Here is a 12,176-nt window from a genome sequence, read left to right on the forward strand (position 1 = left end):
CTGCACCAAATGTGAATATGCTAATGACCATTTGTATAGGCTGTGTGACTGCTGCAGTAAGTGAGGTCTCTGGCAACAAAAATGACTTTGCAAAGAAAAATGTGGCTATAACGTCCCAATCCCATCCGTAATATTCTTATTTAATTCCACTTGATAGTTGATATTACTGGTGTTTGAAAACATAGTCCATTTGCACTTTCCAAACTAAATTGGAGGTAAGTTTTTCCTGATTCAAGATTCTCTTCCACAGTTGTTTTTAACCATATGTTTATGGGAAAATGTGAGTCTCTGTCATGGATAAACGCAAAACAAACAGCTCTCTTGTGGTTTCTTATCCTAAAATCTTATATAAGTCCTGAGGGATAGGATTTAATACTTCTGTAAAATATTCATATTATTAATAGCTATAATTATTTATGAAAAATATGGATTTTTTTTTGCATCTAAGGGGCTTCTGATTCTTTCCATCCTCTTGTTGTTGAAGACTGATGTTTTGCTTCTGCTCCGACACAGGTGGAGGACTGTGAAATCATAAATGCACTAATGGACATGTTCTCCCAAAAGGGAACTGCAGGAAGGGTGGTGATAGAAACAAAACTTCATTAATAGAAAGTCATTGCTTCTACACTTTGAGGGAGCCCAATGCTGGTTTTATGTATTATATCACTCCAGCTGTACTGGAGGGAGATCTTTGAATATCTCCATTCCCATGAGCTGCGGTGAGCTGTGTGGTCCCACTTGCTGAACTATTAGAGCTCAGCACCTGCAGATCAGGATGGCAAACACTGGGGTCTGGTGCCTCCATTTGAAGTGTAAGTTGCGGCCAGGATTGCTGCACTACTGAGCCCAGCATTATTATATTTTAGTGCTATTTCATGCAATCAAATCTTTTGCTGGCTAGATTCCTCAATCCATGAGTAGAAACAAATTTATCTGAACATCAAAGGCTAAAAAAATCCCATTAACTGAAATATTTTTAGTTTTTGTGATTTTCTGTCATTTGCAGCTGCAAACAGCTTTATGTTTCCTCTGATATGCCTTCAACAAAAGCATGTTTACATGAACTATAACAGCAGTAGGATCAGAGTTCTGTAATAGTTGGGCTCAATATCTTCAGAGTGAAAGAGACATTGAATCCTATAAATGAGAAAGCAATTTATGCTATTCACTTGCCTCTATTTGCTTGGCAATGATCTACAAGCAACTAATTGACATTAAAGTGTTGAAAATATATGACATTTAGAAATAATAACAACAAGAGAGAAATAAATGTTTGAAATTCGAGATATTCAATTCAGTAAAGTTTAGTACTATGTATGTATGATGGAAGAATATTGTCTCTACAGTGCACTGCAGACTTCTTCACAGGAGCCCAGGGTATGGCTCTGGGCCATAGGAAGAAGAGTGTCTTCCACTATTCCCTTGTTCTCCTCGCTCACCAGGCTTGACTCAATGTCTTTCATTGGGTTGCAACTGTGACTGCAATAAGACAGAGCCACTCTTTGGACACCTTGCAACTCTTGGCTTCTGGACTCCCATCTTCACTTGCTGTGGAAAGGTCTTGTTTTCTTTCTGGGGGAAAACATGGTGGAAAGATATGTCCTCTGCACTCCTGCCTTCCTGCCAAGCGTTTGCTGTTCTTTGATGGGAAGCACCAGGTCAGACTTTTGTCTCAATAGAAAGTCCTGGGGCTAATTTAATAAAATAGGGTGATTCTTCAATCTCCATCCTCTACTGTTTCAGGCTATCTGTTGGTGTACGGAAATATTAGTGAAATTTTTATTTGTAGCCATGAGGGAAAGTTTAGAGGAAAGCTGGGGTTTTGATACAATCATATACTTTTACTGGGTTAGAGCCCTAGGCCCAGAATTATATCATGGTTCCAAGCATAAACAAAATTAAAGAGAAATATTTTAGTACTTTTCCTCTACAACAATATTTCTCCCATGCACTCTGAATGTTGTTAAAGAGTTTCTAGCCACTGTATTATAGCAAAAGAGCAAGATCTTGCTTATATTAAAGGATGTAAAATATATTTATGCAGACATTGCCTGATAAATTCTCAATATATTTTGTTGCCACAGTTCTCTCATATTATTTAAACCTTTTAAATGCATTCCTAAGCATGACAATGTGTCATTATGCTTTCAGAAATGTGTGCTCTAACATAGTCTGCAGGGTGACTGCTAAAAAACATTTTCAACAGCAGGCATTCTTGAAAGTGGATTAATAAAGGACAAGAGCCTCAGTGACAACAAATGTGTGACAGCTAGCCAGAACACGAGTGCTATGCAGATGTCACTCATTTTCGTAGAAATCTCATTAAATTTGATGCTTGGATGTAATCATTCATGGTGTCAGTCACATGGCTAGTGCAGAAAGGCTTTTCTCCCAGGGGCTGTGTTATTGCTCAGGATCTCTGAAACAATTTTTTAGCTGAGAATAGCCAATTGAGGAAAAAACGCCTGGTCTGCTCAAACGCTTATCTGGAAACTACACAGAAAATGACTGGTCATAAATGCACTATAGTGCAGTTGACCTTCATAAAGAAGACATTTGTGATAGGCTCTTATGCAGCTCTAGGAGCACTGGAAACCAAGTGTCAAGGACATTAGTCAGTTATCTCCTTTCAGAGCAATTCCGTAGATTGATACTTCATTTCAGGACACACACGACTGCATTTTGGCAAATTTGTTTTATGTATCTTTTTATTGTTGGACTGATCATCCTGAGAGGTTGTTAGATTGCTTGCCATGGTACAATGTTAATATGAGAGTTCTTGAAAAACAATTACCAATAATAGCTGTAGCCACTCAGTGAGACAGTGCCCTTTCCTGTGAATCCCAAAATATGTGCTGACTTACTTCATTGCTACCTGACCAGGATAATTCTTACTTTTAACAAACAACTAAGAAACCTGATATGTAGCAGTTCATGAACATGATTTTCTTGACCTGAAGATTTTCCTTTTTGAATGACAAGGTGCACTGGCTTGTCATCAAGAAAATGAGAGGTCAAGAAAAAGAGGGTAAGAGGTAGTAACTACAGAAGAGCAGAAAAGGTGCATAAAAGTAGCATAAATTCCTTTTGCTATTCCCAGCTATGACATACGATGTATTTGCACATGGTGGAGAATTAGAAGATGGAGAGAAATTTTGTTGCATAGTAGATGCTATAGACAATATGGTTTTAGTGGATACATCCATAACTGCAGTTCCTCTATATATGGGAACCCGAGTGGTTCCTATAAGGTATATAAGGGCCTAGGGGAGATGGACAGGTTGTAACCCAGTGAGCACCAGGATGGACAGGAAGATTAGACTCAAGGTTGGAAGGTAAGAAAGAGAAGAAGTTGATTGACTATTGCAGTCTGAATACTCTCGACTCACTTCAGGGATGAGGGTCAAGAGAAATCCCTGGTGTCATGCCCGAGAAGTTCTTTAGTGTTACCTATGTCATGTTGTGCTCCTTTGCCCTGATAACTTCTCTGCCTTGTTCTAACTTAAAAATAGTGAATTTGGATGAGGCAATCTTGAGAGGCTGATGATTGTTGTGAGCTCAGATTCCAGACTGCAGTCCATAACCTCTGAGCCGTATATTTGTGTAGTGGCAGTTGTAACTTGACACAAAATGTGTGGACAATGCAGGGAACGTGAATTTCACTTAAGGTGTAAAAGCACTAGTAAGCTATGAATTGCATCATGAATGACATTGCTAGAAGGTCCCAAATACAGTAATAGACTGAGTTTTGGAAATGTCTTTTTCCTTGTCATGGCCTGCTGACTACCTTTAGCGCTATAGGGCATCCCTTGCCAGCTGTCCTATTTCTGGTCCATGCTGTTTCCTTCACTCTCTGCAGTCATAGTGTGTGCATCAGCACCCCCAGGACTACATGTGTCTCTTTCAAGCACTGAGTTAATAAACATCACTAAATCTCATCTATATTTTAGTACTTGTTTCCAGGCACTGTTTTGATTGAAGTTATAGGTATGAACTAAATTGATGTTTTTAAAAAGCTTCTTAGAACAAAGGATCTTTTTTAAACTCTTTGAAAAAAATATTTTAAACATATGAATCTCTTTCCCTTTCATACCATTAAAAATATTATAGAAAAAAAGGTCCTGTTACAAGATCAAATTGCTAGAAATATTTTGATCTGGAGTCTATGGGCTAAAGGACTGATGCTCCGTTACAGTAATATACTATCTTCCAGCATTGTAAATGTTTTAGTTGATACACTGAAGTGGCCAAAGTACAGATCTGAGCTCTGGTCCTGATCCTATGTGCTCTTCTGGTGTCAGCCAGCCCCTATCACAATGTCAACCCCGTGAAATTATGATTTTCCAACCAATGCTTTGGCACAGTTAATGGATTACTGTGGACCAGGGCAGATCCTAACAGGCAATATATCATGCCCATCCTGAGGGGAGGGGGACTGGGAATGTAACTGTGTAGATAGGAACTCTGTTGTACCCATTGGCCTCAGGGAGCAGTTCTGTCTTATGGACGCATTCTGTGAGTCCAATTAATGGGGTCTGTGCTCAAGGCATCTTCCTGGCCTTTGTTACAGCTCAAACATAATTTCAAGGACCAACAAGAATCTGCTGACCTTGTTTACGTTCCATTTAATAACGTTGTGTTTGAAGGCCTTTAAACCCAAGTGCTTGTCTTTAAGTTTTATTGGCAATATCACAACAGAAAGGAGCCGGGTGGTCAACCTAACCAGCAGTTCCTCCGTTATATTTGCTCCAGGTCAGTGGAGTTCAGAGGAAACATTGCTTCTAAAAAAATACAGCATGAAAGCGGATTTGTTGCTTAGGTTGGTAGCTTTGCCAGTCTACAAGATTAATAGCTTTAACCTTTTTATTTTATTTGTAGACCACAAAATATGTACTCTTATATCACAGATTGTAGTCACAAAGACTTTCATCCCTTCACACTCCAGGATTGCTCTCTGCTCTATTTCAAGATCTTGCAGCTTCCAGGTAGTTGTTTGATCTTAATGCTCATTTTACTCACAGTAGGCATGCACAGTGCATTTAGTTAGCTCCTAAGGCACAGTCTTAAAATACATGTTATATATGGTAAAGGGAAGATGATTTTCCACTAAATTTTAAAGAATCTTCCTGCCATTTTTTTTTTGTAGTAATATTTGTATTGTATTAATTAGCTTTGTATATGCTAATGACTTTCCAAGGGTGTAAAATATTGATGCAGAGAATTAAGAGGACTGGACTTTCTTTTCTTTTCTCTAGAAAGACACAATGTCTGTTGACATCCATAACAACATAAAACACAATTTGAGCAGTAAGAGTGAAAAAGATAATAAAAGTGAACAATGGTGAACAAACTATTATTAAGATACCCAAAAAATAATTGGCATCTAAATCCACTAAAATCCTTAAATGTAGATAAATGAAATAGTTCTGGAAGCAAAGTTAAGTGTATTAATACTTAGAGAGCAGGGGTGTATTTGTAATATAACTGAAACCAATAATTTATTTATCTTTCAATTTCTTCTAAAGCATATTTTATAATAGATATGTATTATATAAAATATTCTTATAAAATTATTTTATAAAATAATAGAATCATAAAATCATTAAGGTATGAAAAGACCTCTAATATCATTGAGTCCAATCATTGACTTGACACCATTGTATTCACCACCAAACCATGTCCTCAAATTCCACATCCATATGGCTTTTGAACACTTCCAGGACTGGGGATTCCTCCTTTTCCCTGGGTAGCCTATTCCAATGCTGCCTTTTGGGCCTTTCCATGCTGCCTTTCTTTCCCTTTCAGGAAAGAAATTTTCCTTATATCTAATATAAACCTCCCCTGATACAACCTGAGTCCATTTTCTCTCAGCTGGATGCTTGTTACATGGGAGAAGGGATTGACCCCCACCTCACTACAGCCTCCTTTCAGGTAGTTATAAGGAGTGATATGTCTATATATATAACTATATAAACATATAAATTATTAAAAGGACTAGATGTGCTGAAATGATCTTTAACATGATCACTGATGAATAAAGGATACATGCATAAATAATTTCTCTCCATTTTATTTATTTGAAATATTTTTTTGTTATAGAAGATGGCACATTTTGTTAGTTAGCTTTTCAAATTCAAAACTTGAACAAACTTGCCTGGCTACCGCATTGCTGTAGTTCCCTTGCAAAGACCTAATGGTCATCTTCTTTGCTACACTCTCTCAGACTAAGTTACCTTGTAGTGTAAACCTTTGGTACCTTTGTTTACACTGTATACATTGCAGAAAGTCGAACACTGAATAAGTAATTTTGGGACTGGTACTCTTTGCTCCTTTGCAAGTAGGTGGAGAAATCTTAAAGAAAGATAGTTTGGAGATGACCTAGCTGCTCCACAGACTGTTGTAAGGCAGTGTGTAATGCAGCATCCAACATCTGTCTGAGTAGCTTGAAACCAATGCTACTTACAAACAAGACTAATAAGAAGTGATGGAATTAATTTGACTATTTAATGTTACCAAAACAAGTAATTTATTATGATAAAAAGCTTTCATTTATTAAATAAATGTTAAAATACTGAAAACTTGGCACCATTGATTAGGCACTGCAGCTTTCACGGATATAAAAAAATCCTTTAACTTCACAACCTTGTGTTCCTAACTCAGTCATGATGCTTCTAAAAAGAAATGTGATGCATGAAAGGGGTAACTGTGAAAAGTAACTACATTGGTGCTTGTGATATCACTATCACCTCCAACAATATGGAGGTTAATATAGCAAAAATCACTCACTCTGTTCTACATGTTTGAAGCACTGTCCCCATCCAGATGAGATGAGTATCATGACAAGTTTTGCATTGATCCTCTAATCTGAAAGAAAATCCTTGGTGTTCTTGGAAACTACTGCTAAATCAGGACTACTACTCGCATCAGTGAATGTGAATGGGATCTCTGCTCTTAACTGACTATTGGCATGATGGCCTTTGTGAAAGCATGTTAGACTGTTGCGTGGTGTTCCCAACTTCCCCTATTTTTCTTTGCTAAACTACAGATGCTTTTCTCCAGCCAACCCTAGAAACTTGCAGAAGAAAGAGCAAGGAGTATGCAATAACTGACTTCGGCAGGAGATTTTTACTCAATTTTTTCTTTATTGTAGCCTGTGACAAAGCAGAGCTTCAAATGAGTTCATTAGAAATTGTGTGTTTTAAGAGCAAACGGATACTTTTTGCCAAAAGTAGCCTTTTACTCTACCTATGTCTTCTGCTGGTGTTCAAAAACTCCCAGACTATGAGTAATAGATTTTGCACTGATGAGACAAACTGAAAAATACTGTTGACCTTTTTAAGTGTAGCTAATTGCATCAATGCAAGGTAATAAGGGTCAGCCTCTCCACGGTGTCAACCTTTCCATGATATAAGTATTTGATGTTCTAAATGTCTTTACAGTGAAACATGGTGGAAACACAGGATCATGAAGATATCCATTGTAGTGAAAATATGAAAGTACAGATAGCCTCAGATTTCAACAGGTGAGGAAATAAGAATGAAATAAGCAATTTTTTGGAAGATATGCTTTAAAAACCAAATTAATTCACCAAGCAGGTATTGTCTCGAGGAAAGATGACACATTGCTGGCTCCAAGATCACCTGAGACATCTGTGAGAGGCAAGTCTCCTGGCTGGTACTGCGGTGTTTGGTAACCATGTTTGTGATCATATCATTAGTGTCAGAACACGACATGCATATTTATCCTATGTTAGAGCCTTCTGCTTTGGTAATCACTTTTTTGTGAAAAATCAGTACAGAGACAGCTCAACCACTGGTGTGCCAATGATAGATGGAAAACCAACCCAGCTGTAACATTCTGCTAATATGCTTGTCTGCTACTATTCACTGCAAGTTGAAGATCTGGGTGGATAATCAAGGGCTGGTAGCCAGACAAAACAAAGCACATGACGTGAGAAACCTATTCTTGGATTGATGTCAAGGACAGGGTTTACATTCATAAAAATCATAAATCACTTCTGCTTCTTAAATAGCTTTTGACTTCATGTTCTGAGGAAAACATTTGTTGATTGTGTAGCAAATATCTATATTCTCCTGTAAACATTCTTGCTTTCATTGCAAACAGGTATTCTGCACTTATTTTCCTTGGGTGAGCAAACAACAAAAGACAAATGAAGTGAAATCAGGCAATGACTTGGGTATCAGGAATGTAAGTCCATAGCTGTGATTTTTGTTGTATTCATTCATTTCCAGTAAACCTATTTCTTTGATCATCAGACATACATAATTCCTGTTATGGGCTTGCACTGAAGTAGCACATTTGTGCAGGCCTGGTGCCAGAGTAGTTACCAGACTCTGTGTTCTCTTCTGGGTGTCCTTGAGGCCTATATACACCTTCTTCTGCCTTTATGGGCTCTGATGATTGTCTTCCAGAAAAATATTGCAGTGGCATTCAAGGTTTTAGCACTATCTGCATCATTGCCCTGATGGAGGGCAAATCTGGTGCAGAGGGTGCGTACCTTTTATTTAACTTTTTCCAATGCACAGTTCAGTGTGTTGGCTGAAGCTGTTGACACAGGTTCCCCTGAGGTAATCTCTGTTCAATTTTAGAGCAGGACTAAACTCAATGACAGAAGCAAATATTTGGGTTGCTGGAGATGCCCTAAATTGTGCCCTACACATCCAGGTGCTCATTTGCTCGTCACCTGATTTCTGTGTTCCTGGCTCCTCTGCCTCAGAAAGAGGCTGGAACACACCCTGATCCCACCTAACAACTACCTGCAGGTATAGCATGCTCTTAAGGAGAAACTGTGTTTTTGAGTCTGGGTCTGAGACAGATAAAAAGAGATATCCTACCTCGTAGATGTCCATTGCAGTTGCTGAGCTAAGTTGTAAGTGATTGGCACTGCCTCTTCTGCCTTAAATCAATTCTGGTCTTTGATCTGAATTCTCTCTCTCATCCTCCCCATATTCAGAGAGTAATGGACCTCTCTGGGGACCTCCAAAGAATCAATGTGCATATCTAGAGGGGATCACGGATCTCAGATGGATAAATAAAAGATCATGACTTATTTTTTTAGGTACCTAATAATAAAAACATCTTGTGATGATGAATTGCAAAGAATTTTGTTGAGCTATATTTTGGAGAGGAAATGCTTTTGCAAGTTCAGTAATAGCCTTCCTGAATATAAACAAATGATGTCAGGTATGTCAGGACAGCTCACCTTTGCAAGTCACTGTTGACTAGCATAAGACTACCAGAATACTTCTCATTCACAACCCACTCCAAGATTAAAATGCAAGACATTTAAGCTGGAGAGCTAATGTATTACCTGACAGGCCCAGCTGCTAGCAAAACATCTCTTCTTAATGAAATCCACAATTCAAGTTATTGGTAGCATTAGAAAAAAGAAATTGCTAAAGAACACTAAAAATTTTTTCTTACTTTGATATACATAGTTTAATCACACTTTCAAAGCATTTAGAGAAGTATTTATGTTCGAGTAGTAAGTGCTGATGGGACTTGAACCCTGATTTTGTCCAAGCATGATCTAGAATATCTTTTCATATATACTTATGAAATGTTCCTGAAAGAGATTTCCTACGTTAAAATAATTATTGAAATAATATTAGACATGTATTTCACTGCAACTTACCTAAATTCATGACCTGTGGGGTAGTGAATTTGAAAATTTAAATTTTGGGTTAAAAATTTTGTAACGTTGTGGAAAGTTGCAGAATAGAAACTTGGTACTGTCTTAACTTTATTTGTTTTTCACACTTATACAGACGTGCACACATGCACACACATATAGTACATATGTAGTAAATTCAGAAATCTTCTTGCACCATTAATTGCCTTCTTGTAAGTAATTAGACTCAAAGGAATTGAGATTTATGTGGCACTATTCATTCTCTGTTCTCCATATAGTCTTTCATGGGTGGTATTTTTGTAATTTCACTTCCACTGTATAATGCAGAGCCAAGAAGAACAAGGGCAAAAATAATGACCCTTTTAGTTCCCTGGCATGTATTCAAAGCAAATTCCAATAGAGTAACTAGCAAAATTAGTTTCAAAAAAGATAAATATGATTTAAGGATACTCCATGCTTTCCCCACAGTAAATGGTGGTGAATGTCTGTCTGTTAAAGATCACAATAATAGTTAGGAGCAACAGAAGTCTGAAAAGAGTTTGTTTCTCCTTCCTCTATCTGAGGAGACTGCAACAAGTCACTTCTAATTAAGTTCTGCAAAACAGTCCTTGGATTAAAAATAATGAAGCAGTTGAATGCATAATTAAGTATAAATTTAGTCAATTTGCTAATAGCAGTAATTCTGATATTCACAAATATCTAAAGGAGGGAAAATGAGATTATTTTAATTTATTCTGTATGTCAATTTATTTTCTGTAGAAATGTTGTAAGCAGAACAATTTTTCAAGAAAGAATTACAATGATATATTAAAAATACCAGATGAACCTCACAATATAAGTAATGATTGAAATGCTGTTATAGGCTGGTATGATATTATCAGTATTCAACACTGGCATTTTCTGCAGGAGGAAAAGGAGAGAGAGCAAGGTCAGAACAAGGATGTGCTGTAAGTTTGCATATCAGTATATGTAAGAGTTCATAACAAAGCTTCTGCTAATTCAGTTTGGTCAAAGGCTGTAACATTTAAAGCAAAAGGATGTTTTGTAACATGCACAAAATGAAATTTTAACTAGAAACTATACTGAATATAAAGAATAATACAGCTTTGGATTACAGACTTGACTGCACAGTGGGAATGGGTTTTCTTCATAGATGATGACTTCATTTGTCAGGTGGAATCCTTCAGAGTTTACAGAAATATTTATTGAAACATCTGTTTCTGCTGCTATCTTCTCCTAAACAATGTCCTGTATCACCAAAAGCTAAAACTAAAGAATTTTGAAAGGTGCTGCAGTTTGGGATCATCAGTGTTAAACTGCACACCACTGAGTGCATCTATAGGCTGAAATAGGGGGAGAAAAAGGAATTAGAGATACTGAAATGAAAACGAAGTTCCTGTAAAAGTATAAGGAGAGATAGATTAGATTCTCATAAATATTTTGGATTTTTGAACTGATGAAGCCTATAAGGACTAGTCATTACTAACTCTACACTGAATGTACTTTAAACATTTTCTGCAATACAAAACAAAACCATCCTACATTGCTTGGTGAAAGCAATACTGACACTGTAGGACCTTATTGCCCTCATTTATATAGATTTTACAGATATCTTAAGGAAATTAACGACTTCAGCAAAGGAACCATATCCTATAATTTCATGAAAACCAAATTTTATATCAGGACAAAAGCTGTTACACAGTACAAATCATTTTCTGAAAGTGATGCAAACATGGAAACAAGAAAAGGAGAAAATTGTAAGCAAAGTACATTTGAATTTAAATTTCATTACAAAGCAGTTATAGTTTTTATTTCAACAGCATGGTGACATGCTAATGAGACACACATAAATACATTCTGGTACTGCTTACAGTGCTTTTTTTTTTTTTAATCTCAAACCCCTTACTCAGAGAAGCTTTTATTTTGTAGAGCAAATTCAATAAACTAATTTATATAACCAGTATTCTTAAAAAATATTTTTGTGATCAGTCTATCCTACATAATGACTAAGAGATTTTTGTCCTTACGAAGTTCAATGGCATTAAAGTTGAGATTGCCTTGCCTATGCATACAGCCTCCAGCTCCTGTCTGAGACAGACCAAAGGTGACACATAAGGTCTTGCATAACCCACAAGGATGAATCAGATTTTATAAGGCAGCTAAAATGGTATTAAATGTCTGTGATGAGTCAACTGAATACCACCATCCCAATAGTGTCATAGCTCATAGAAATCTGACGGTCTTCAAAGTGTCTTTGTGGAAATATTTAACAATTACTTTCATCAAAATATGAAGAGCCCTGCAGTCAGCCAGAAACATTCTTTATCATTTAAGGCATATATTTGTCCTAAAAGTGATGGATAGGAACACATCAAGTCTAAAGATGTTGTGGAATGTGATAAAATAAGTATTTTTGAAAGATTATAATATCCAGATAGTTCTGATTATTTTTTTATCTGGAGATTTTAAAATGTTAATAAAATATCTACCTTGATTTATTCTTTCAAAAAATGTATAATCCACA

General features: G+C 36.7%; 1 protein-coding gene across 2 annotated transcripts in view; it reads right to left on the minus strand.

The window, feature by feature from the left end:
- CNTN5 (contactin 5) overlaps positions 1-12,176 on the minus strand; it is a 320,159-nt gene that overhangs the window by 42,915 nt on the left and 265,068 nt on the right. The window lies entirely within an intron of this gene.

This window comes from Lepidothrix coronata, unplaced genomic scaffold (genome assembly GCF_001604755.1).
Source record: "Lepidothrix coronata isolate B3197 unplaced genomic scaffold, Lepidothrix_coronata-1.0 Scaffold53, whole genome shotgun sequence".
Classification (NCBI taxonomy): Eukaryota; Metazoa; Chordata; class Aves; order Passeriformes; family Pipridae; genus Lepidothrix; species Lepidothrix coronata.